The sequence below is a fragment of the Dermacentor albipictus genome, chromosome 6 (assembly GCF_038994185.2).
Source record: "Dermacentor albipictus isolate Rhodes 1998 colony chromosome 6, USDA_Dalb.pri_finalv2, whole genome shotgun sequence".
In the NCBI taxonomy this organism is placed as follows: domain Eukaryota; kingdom Metazoa; phylum Arthropoda; class Arachnida; order Ixodida; family Ixodidae; genus Dermacentor; species Dermacentor albipictus.
Window position 1 is genome coordinate 70,234,308 of NC_091826.1, and position 8,113 is coordinate 70,242,420.

At 47.4% G+C, this 8,113-nt stretch overlaps 1 protein-coding gene across 3 annotated transcripts in view; it reads left to right on the top strand.

Annotated features, from left to right (window-relative positions):
• Nucleotides 1-8,113, top strand: part of LOC135910491 (regulator of G-protein signaling 17-like) — a 176,514-nt gene that overhangs the window by 144,359 nt on the left and 24,042 nt on the right. The gene's annotated exons all lie outside the window — the stretch shown is intronic.

The following is an 8,113-nucleotide window of genomic DNA, read 5'->3' on the forward strand; positions in this document are numbered from 1 at the left end:
TAATAGTCATGCCGGCCCGCGCGGAGCCCTCTTGACTCGTCTGACCGCTCCTGCACACTGCCTTAGGACTGTTGCCAGTTTGAGTCACTGTTATCTTGTACGTAATTGTGCTCTGCTGATGAACTAAATAAACAGTCGCCGCAGTCTATGCGCTGACAAAATCTGTGGAGTAGCGGCGGCGAGCTGCACGGCGAGATAACTCCTAGCGTACATATATATAGGCCACGTCGACAGGTTGAGTTTCGTTTCAAAACGAGCCTTTCTCCGCGAACTCCCCCCCCCCCCCCTCTTTACCTGCTTTTGCTGACCGTGGCTGCTGCTGCTGCCGCCTTTCCGATGGAGCCGCGTGCGTGACGTCACGTAGCACGTGATCCTCGTGCGCATGCGCACTATTTAGTTTCCAATTAGGCCACAAAGGCGAGAACGAAACGGGCGAAGAATAGCCACGACCTCGTCATCCATACCGCAGTTTCTTTCGCGTGTTGTGTGTACGTACTTTTGACGAACGTCGCCTTCTTCCTCGTGACGTCATCGCGTCGACGTCCCACGGTGCGCATTCGAACCCACAGCGCTGCTTGCATTTCGGCATGCAGCTTGTGAACGGCGTGGTATGCAATCCGTGAACAAAACATTTGCCCGACAATGAAGCTGTTACCTGTGCTGTGAAAAAAAAAAAAAAACTTAAACGTTGGATGAGGTTACAGTTTGCGTATAGGATGACAATATAGACTCATCGCGTCGCATTTTTGTTGTATACGATATTTAATCAACCGCGCTCCCCGAAAGTTTCAATCGCTTCATTTACGTAGATCACGAGACATGTGCGTTGAACATGCATAATTTTTTTATAGTTATTTTTCGTGTGCTGTGCCTCCGCCCACAACAAGGCAGACCTCATCGCCATAGTTGACGTGGATAGCCTGTCTAGCTTTACTTCGTTGTTTTAACTCTTGGTTTAAAGTTCGGAAGAACGTACAAGCGCGCTAACACGTTTTCCGCGAGGAGCTGTGTCGCGGTAGCCGCGGCCACGCCGCTTTTGTACCGTTTTCCCCGTTTTTCGTTGATATGAAGTGCCGGCCGATATATTAGCCGTTAAACAATTCCTTTCTGGAACCGCTGGCGGAACCAGAGGCGGGGGTGTAGTGTATGTCCTCGTAAGACTCCTTCGTAGTATTCATTATAATGACATTGCATTTATTCCCTTTAAAGATTAAACAGGAAGCGATAACTTAGTACATTCCACTCTCGTCAATTCGACCTTTCTGGGACCACATGATTCGGTCGAATTATCCGATGGGTCGAATTAACAAACGGTGACACAATGAATAAATTTAAATCCTTTTTTTTTACTGCTTGAAGTGGTCTGCGATGTGTTTTGTGTATTGACCTCGAAGCGCGACTCAACCAACATAAGGCGAAGAGCGCGTCGGCATGCTTAAACGCTGCCTCAGCGTGACGCTACACGAAACAGGCGACAACGGATGGCTTTGCGGGTGGAGCACGTGACCTCCGAGACTCGGGGTGTGGGCCAAAGGCGAGAATGTTTGATTCCCGGTAGTATCTAATCGATGTGCTTCCGTTGTTCGGCTGCTCCGCCTACACAGCGCGAGCTCGCATGGACCGGGAGCACTAAAACATATACCGCCACAGGAAGATAAAAATAAATTTAAATAAGACAGCTTCATGCTTAGGGAAGCAGCACCGTCTGCTAAATTTGTTGTGTATTCAAGTTTTGGTTACCAGTGCGTGCATGACGATGCGTCATTGGGGGAGGGGGGTGGTTCATGTTAACCGAAGCGGCGTGCTTTCGAGTTCGAACTAAACGAGCTTTTCCTCCGTAAAAAGTTCTGGTTTCTCGCCGGGACTTTTCCCGTTCGTTCGAATTAAGCGAAACTTCTAGTTAACCGAGGTCCCATTAAGGGGAGTCGACCGTATATTCTCCCTGTATGCGAAGTCGCATGCACGCGGCGTTGAATGGAAGTTGTTTGATCACACCCGTGCCCGTAAGCTTCCGGGAAAATTGACAAAAATTTGATCTGGACAGTTGTGTCATCACACGTACGACGGAAAACGCCCGTCATGTGCGCTTCGATTGAAGCCAGAGCGACACATGCCAAGTGATGAGTTACACCTTCGTTTTGCTGGTTAGATACAACAAAAAGCTGTTTTTGCGACCTGAGTCGTGAGGAGATGAGTACTTTCTTCACGTACATGGAGACGCGGCCTTAAAAGGGCTCCTCATCAGATCTGGCCATTTCGAACTGACAAGTGCATTGCATAACAATGCGCGCTAACGATTGTGCCTGCAGAGAAACTGCTATGCGCCGCAGAAGGAGCTTACATTTCAAACCAAACGCCGTTTGCTCGTCTCCTTGCGGGTGCCGCTCTCCGCTGCGGGTCTTTGTTTTAATTCGTACCGTAGCAAGAGAGATGTACTTCCGTTTCGCTCGGAATTCCTTAAGCTAGTTTACACTGTCGAAGAACATTCATAATCACGATCAAGCCAGAGAACGAGATGTTGCACACGACAGTAAGTGCAGGAAGAGGGAGATATTGTATCCAGTGGCGTAGCTAGGTCGTCTGGCACCCGGGGCCCATGGGTCTTCTGTCACCTCCCCCCCCCCCCCGGGTGTAGCCGGCGTAAAGAGGGGTGTCTTCAGACGTATATGACATCCCGCCCTACCCCACTGGCCTCTTGCACCCGGGACCCCCCCCCCCCCCCCCTGTTGCTACACCAGTGATTGTATCTGAGGTACATATTTCAAAAATTGCCCAGAACTGCCTGTTCTTTCGCACCGAGAACTCGCGCTGAGGGTTGCGATCCAATAATGTCTAATGCAACTGCGCCGACGGAAACATTCTCCCTGAAGCGTCCGGACCAAATGGAATTGTCTACTTGAATTGGTAACTGCAAAGGAGAACGAGATCGCATCATCTGTGAAAAAAGGAAAAAAAGGAAAAGAATCGACAGGGCATGAGACCACTGTCGGCACTTGACTGGAACATGACAATTATTAACTCCGAAAAACGTTGACGTTCTTTGGTGTGTATCTTGTCCTCAAACAATAATCGTCATCTGTCTTTGCCTGGGATTCCTTTCTAGGAAACTAACCGCTCGCTATGCTTTCCTGGCAAGAATGCCACGTCACGCTGATAAAGCTCTCGGCTTTCGTAACCTGGAAGTAGCGGGCGTGCAGCGTTGGAGAGAGGAAATTTGTTATGATCACTGTTTATGATCGTAACGATTATGATCGCTGTTCTACGATGAGAGCCACAGGGTGCAAAGTTTTTCTCGGAGAGCGTAATGGTAACCGACAAGAACGTGCCCTCCCGTCCCTTCCGTCCTCTCGTGACACCAGAGACGCAGATTTTCTCTCTCTCTCTCTCCGCCTCTCCCACTGCACGCAACTGCGCACGGCGAGACGCAGTATCACGTATTGCCGTTCCTGGAACGACCGCTCGGCATGTCAGCGCGCGTGTTCCCGGCAAACGTCCGAATGGATTGATCGCTTCGTTCGCGATGCAACACTCGTCCCGATTCGATGCGTGCCGTCCTCTCGCCGCAATGGGCCCAAAACGCGTGTCGCGGCGGGGAGTCGTTCTTCGCTCGTGCGCCCCGTCGTTCGTCGTCGTTCGTGACTTTACGGCAACGTCGTCCTTCGTGCGCGTTACGCCAGTCTGTAAAGCCACGGAGAATTCGCAACGCCGTTCTTCTCGGGGTTCCGTGCAACGTAATAAAAATAATAACAAAAGAAAGATCCCGTGGCCGACTCTCGCTCTTAGTTTATTCCGCAAGGTTTCCACTCATTATCCTTCCGTCCCCCCGCCGCCCCCAGAGACTCGGACAGCGGTGACATCCGCGCATGTATTTCGGAGGTCACATCAGACAGTACCATAGCCGACTGATTGGACAACGTCGTGCACCTAAGAAGTTGGTTATTTAGAAGGCAACAACAACAACAACAACAACAACAACTACTACTACTACTACTACTACTACTACTACTACTACTACTACTACTACTACTCAAGCAGTATACAATCTCAAGCAATGTTTATGTTTACGCACCAGACCGTTCACTAGCTATACACGCCTAAATGCAAGCAGCAGTCCATGCGAAACGTACGTCGACGGATTGACATGTCATGAGCGCAAAGGCAATGTTTGTCGAGGTAAGAATGGTGAGGAGGAGCGTACGTGGCAGGGGTGAAGTAGGACGCAATAATAGATAGTGGTTTCATCATCATCATCATCATCAGCTTGGCTACGCCCACTGCAGGGCAAAGGCCTCTCCCATACTTCTCCAACTACCCCGGTCATGTGCTAATTGTGGCCATGTTGTCCCTGCAACCTTCTTAATCTCATCCGCCAAACTAACTTTTTGCCGCCCCCTGCTACGCTTCCCTTCTCTTGGAATCCAGTCCGTATTACTTAATGACCACCGGTTATCTTCCCTCCTCATTACATGCCCTGCCCGTGCCCATTTCTTTTTCTTGACTTCAACCAAGATGTCATTAACTCGCGTTTGTTCCCTCACCCGATCTGCTCTTTTCTTATCTCTTAACGTTACACCCATCATTATTCTTTCCATAGCTCGTTGCGTCGTCTTCCATTTAAGTAGAACCCTTTTCGTGGCGTAAACCTTACAGTGATGTAACTTTTGATTATTATTTGCGCGCTTCATTCTTGCGTCTGTGGCGTTATGGAAACTGGCGCGCGATTACGTGCTCTTGATCACACGTGCTGCGTGACGTGACGCATGTGGGTCTTCAAAAAAAACAAAATCTGTAGCCGCAGTCATCAAAAGCATAAAGGGTAAAGAAAGGCTCGCTTTGAAACGAAGCGCAACCTGCCGCCGTCGCATGAGCCGGATTTTTTTTTTTTTTTTGTCCCCCCTAGCTATGTCGCGTGAAATTGCTATTGTACAGAACTCTGGTGCGTTCGGAACTCGAGTACGCATCTTCTGAACGGGATTCGCACAATAACCCGCGTGCTACCTGTTGTTGAAGAAAGTCCAAAACCACTCGTCACGTTTTATAACTTCCAACTACTCCTGGACAACAAGTATTACATTCTAAAAAAGTTTACACCCTTTGGGGCTTATCTTGTTCCAGAAGAGTAACAGTCATCTGTCTTGCCCGCACTTCCTTTCTTTAACGCTGCGAGCCCGGTACTCACAAGTCATGAACGACTTGCGCGCTATCACCGTGACACGGCATTCTCGACAAAGGAAATGCAAGCAAGGCAGATGACGATTATCGTTGTGGGACAAGATAAGCCCTACAGGGTGCAATCTTTTTTAAAGAATGCACGCTGATAAAGAAAACGTTACATATTTCTGACCTTGGTCTGCGACGCCGTGTTTCTCGTTTATGCACATCTCACTTCAACTAAGATCTTAAATAATCAATTTTCATTGCTCCTAACTACTTATCACGACGATGTTACCGCAGTATGAAAGTTGTCGTTCCTTTCCATAGAACTACCATATTTAATTCCCAAACTAGTATATAGTGGAAACACCTGCCCACTTCCATCGTCTGCGTTCAGTATGCCGCCATGGGACGCATTCTGCGATGATCACTTCGGCGGTACTATCGCCTTCGCGTGACATAGTGCTCGAACAGCCAATCAGCTCACCCGATATTGCTCAACCAGCCAATCACCGCGCGCCTGACCACGGTACTGTCGCCGAAAGTGATCGTCGCAGACTACGTCACCATGTTCTGGACCGCACTATAGAAGGAGCTTCTTTTTTTCTTTTTGCTGCACCAAATTTTTAAAAAATGCATGTGCCAGATAGCACAGTTTCATGTAAATTTCTCGATTATGCTGCATTACTCCCGCGAGAAATCAAAATACCTAATTGAATAATTTGCATAATTACTCAAATTAACTTTCTAATCAATCATTTTACGGCGCACGTTTTAACCTGCGAATTGCAGATAATGAGATCTCAAAGCGTATCCACTTGGAAGGAATTCTCAAGAGTGCACCAGTTCCGAAATATTAATTTTCAAAGTGTACGACTAAGTGCGTCGGCGTTCCAGTTACTTTTTTAAAGAAAACACTGTTATATGCATTGAAGCACAAAAGTAACTGGAACACCCATGCATTTCGTCGTACACTTTGAAAATTAATATCTCGAAACAGGTCCACTCCTAAGAATTCCTTCCAATTTGGATACGACTTCCGAACTCGCCGACCCTAATTCGCAGATTGCAATATGTGGCGTAATGTAAAAAAAAAAGTTAATTAGCACAATTATGTTAAATGCGAAATGGAAGTGCGCCAATTCAAACGTGAAACTAGAATGCATGCCTGGCAATCGTGCGACCTCTGGAAAAAATGCTCCATCGATTATGTGGAACGTTTTGCTGCTAGGTTTGTTTTTCTCCTCTTACGACCGAACGCAATCGATTACAGACTCACTTGATAAGTTAGTCTGATAAGTGATAAGTTGACAAATGAGTTTGATAAGGCGAGCCTTCCTATACACTTGTTGCGCGTAGGAAGGTCGAGTACATACAATTATGCACAAATCATACACGAGAAGCGCAAATAATGGATCCTAACTTGTGCGTGCGACCCCTTGGCATAGCGTCCCCTCGGATAAATCGTAACCACGCTTTTATGCCGCATATATACAGCCAGAGTTGATGTTTTTAAACGTCCTTTATTGGTAAAAACTATTTTCGATTGGAATTCAAGCTTAATTCAGGCGTGTTGGCAGCTGTTGCTTCCGTTGATTATTTGGAAATAAGCTTGCAGCTTAAGTGCCTTTCGAATTTTCAGCATCAAATACACATTTAAAAAAAAACGGTTTATATTTACGAATGAATGTTTTGTTCGCCCAAGTCAATGTTTTTTTTAATACAGACTCATAATAATAGTTTGTGTTCTCCACCCTGAAACAGCCCGAAGGTTCGCAATGAGCACAGATAAATAAATAAATAAATCTACCTGTTCAACGGGAAGACAGCTTAATAAGTTCGGTCGGGCCTGTCGTAAGCGTTGGCGTTGAAGTATACGTGGCAAGACACCCAATGCCATGAAACTTTTCCACATCCTCCGCAAGGTATTCTCGCACATCGCCTAACACCAATTTTATTCATTGCTGCAAACAACCCAGAAAACGCCGTTCCTTTTTTTTTTCTTTTTTGAATATCTGTGCGGCACGGTCACACCCCAACAGACTTCGTTTACTGTTGGCGGATGTTTGGCTTACCCGCGTTTCTCACGTTACTGCGGCGAAGCACGCTTCACAGGCAGCGTCGCTCGCCGACGGGGAGCCGGCCTTCGGAAACGCAGGGGGGGGGGGGGGGAATGGAAATATTTGCCGATGCACTGTTATATGTGCGCGACGAGAGCAGGCCGCGGTTGCATAATCGCGTAGCCATAATTTTTACCGTGGTCGTGGGTAGGGGAGGGGGACCACGGCCGGACATCTAGGGTGCGTCGATTTCATCGCTGTCTTGTTTCTGTGGCGCGCATTTTCTTGTGCGCTTGCGTGTGGTTTGAGTGTGTGTGCATGCGTTCGCGCTTGTGTGTGGGTTTTGTTAATGAGTGGGAGGTGGACAAATGACTATATAGCTTACGTACGTATTGCCCTGACTTGCAGCGCTTAGAGATTAACCTTATGAACATGCCTGCGCCGATGACTATGTCATATTAAACACTGTTTCGGGTTTCGCTTTGTCGACTAGCTTGGATTTGCACTACATCTATATGCGATGCACTAATTTTTTTCGTTATTCTTACCGATTTGTGTTATCACGTACACGGTTCTGTGTTTGCTGGTTAGTTTATTCATTAAAGTCCGCGTTTATACTGTCTAGAATGTGTGTCCTTCGTGGCTACCGAGGTATGAATTAATACCGCAATATAGTGGCAAAACATAAAAACGAAAACTTGTTGACTCGTGCCGCTTGAGTGACATAGAAACGATGTTATACGTGGTTAAATAAGAGAGAGAGAAGAGGGAAGACTGAACATATATTTTTGCCCGCGCATGGCAGGTATGCCACGCCGTCTTCGTCCGCGCTAAAGATGTAAAGAATGCGCTCGAGATGCGTGAGCGCCTACTGTGCGTTCGACAGCGTGTATATGACA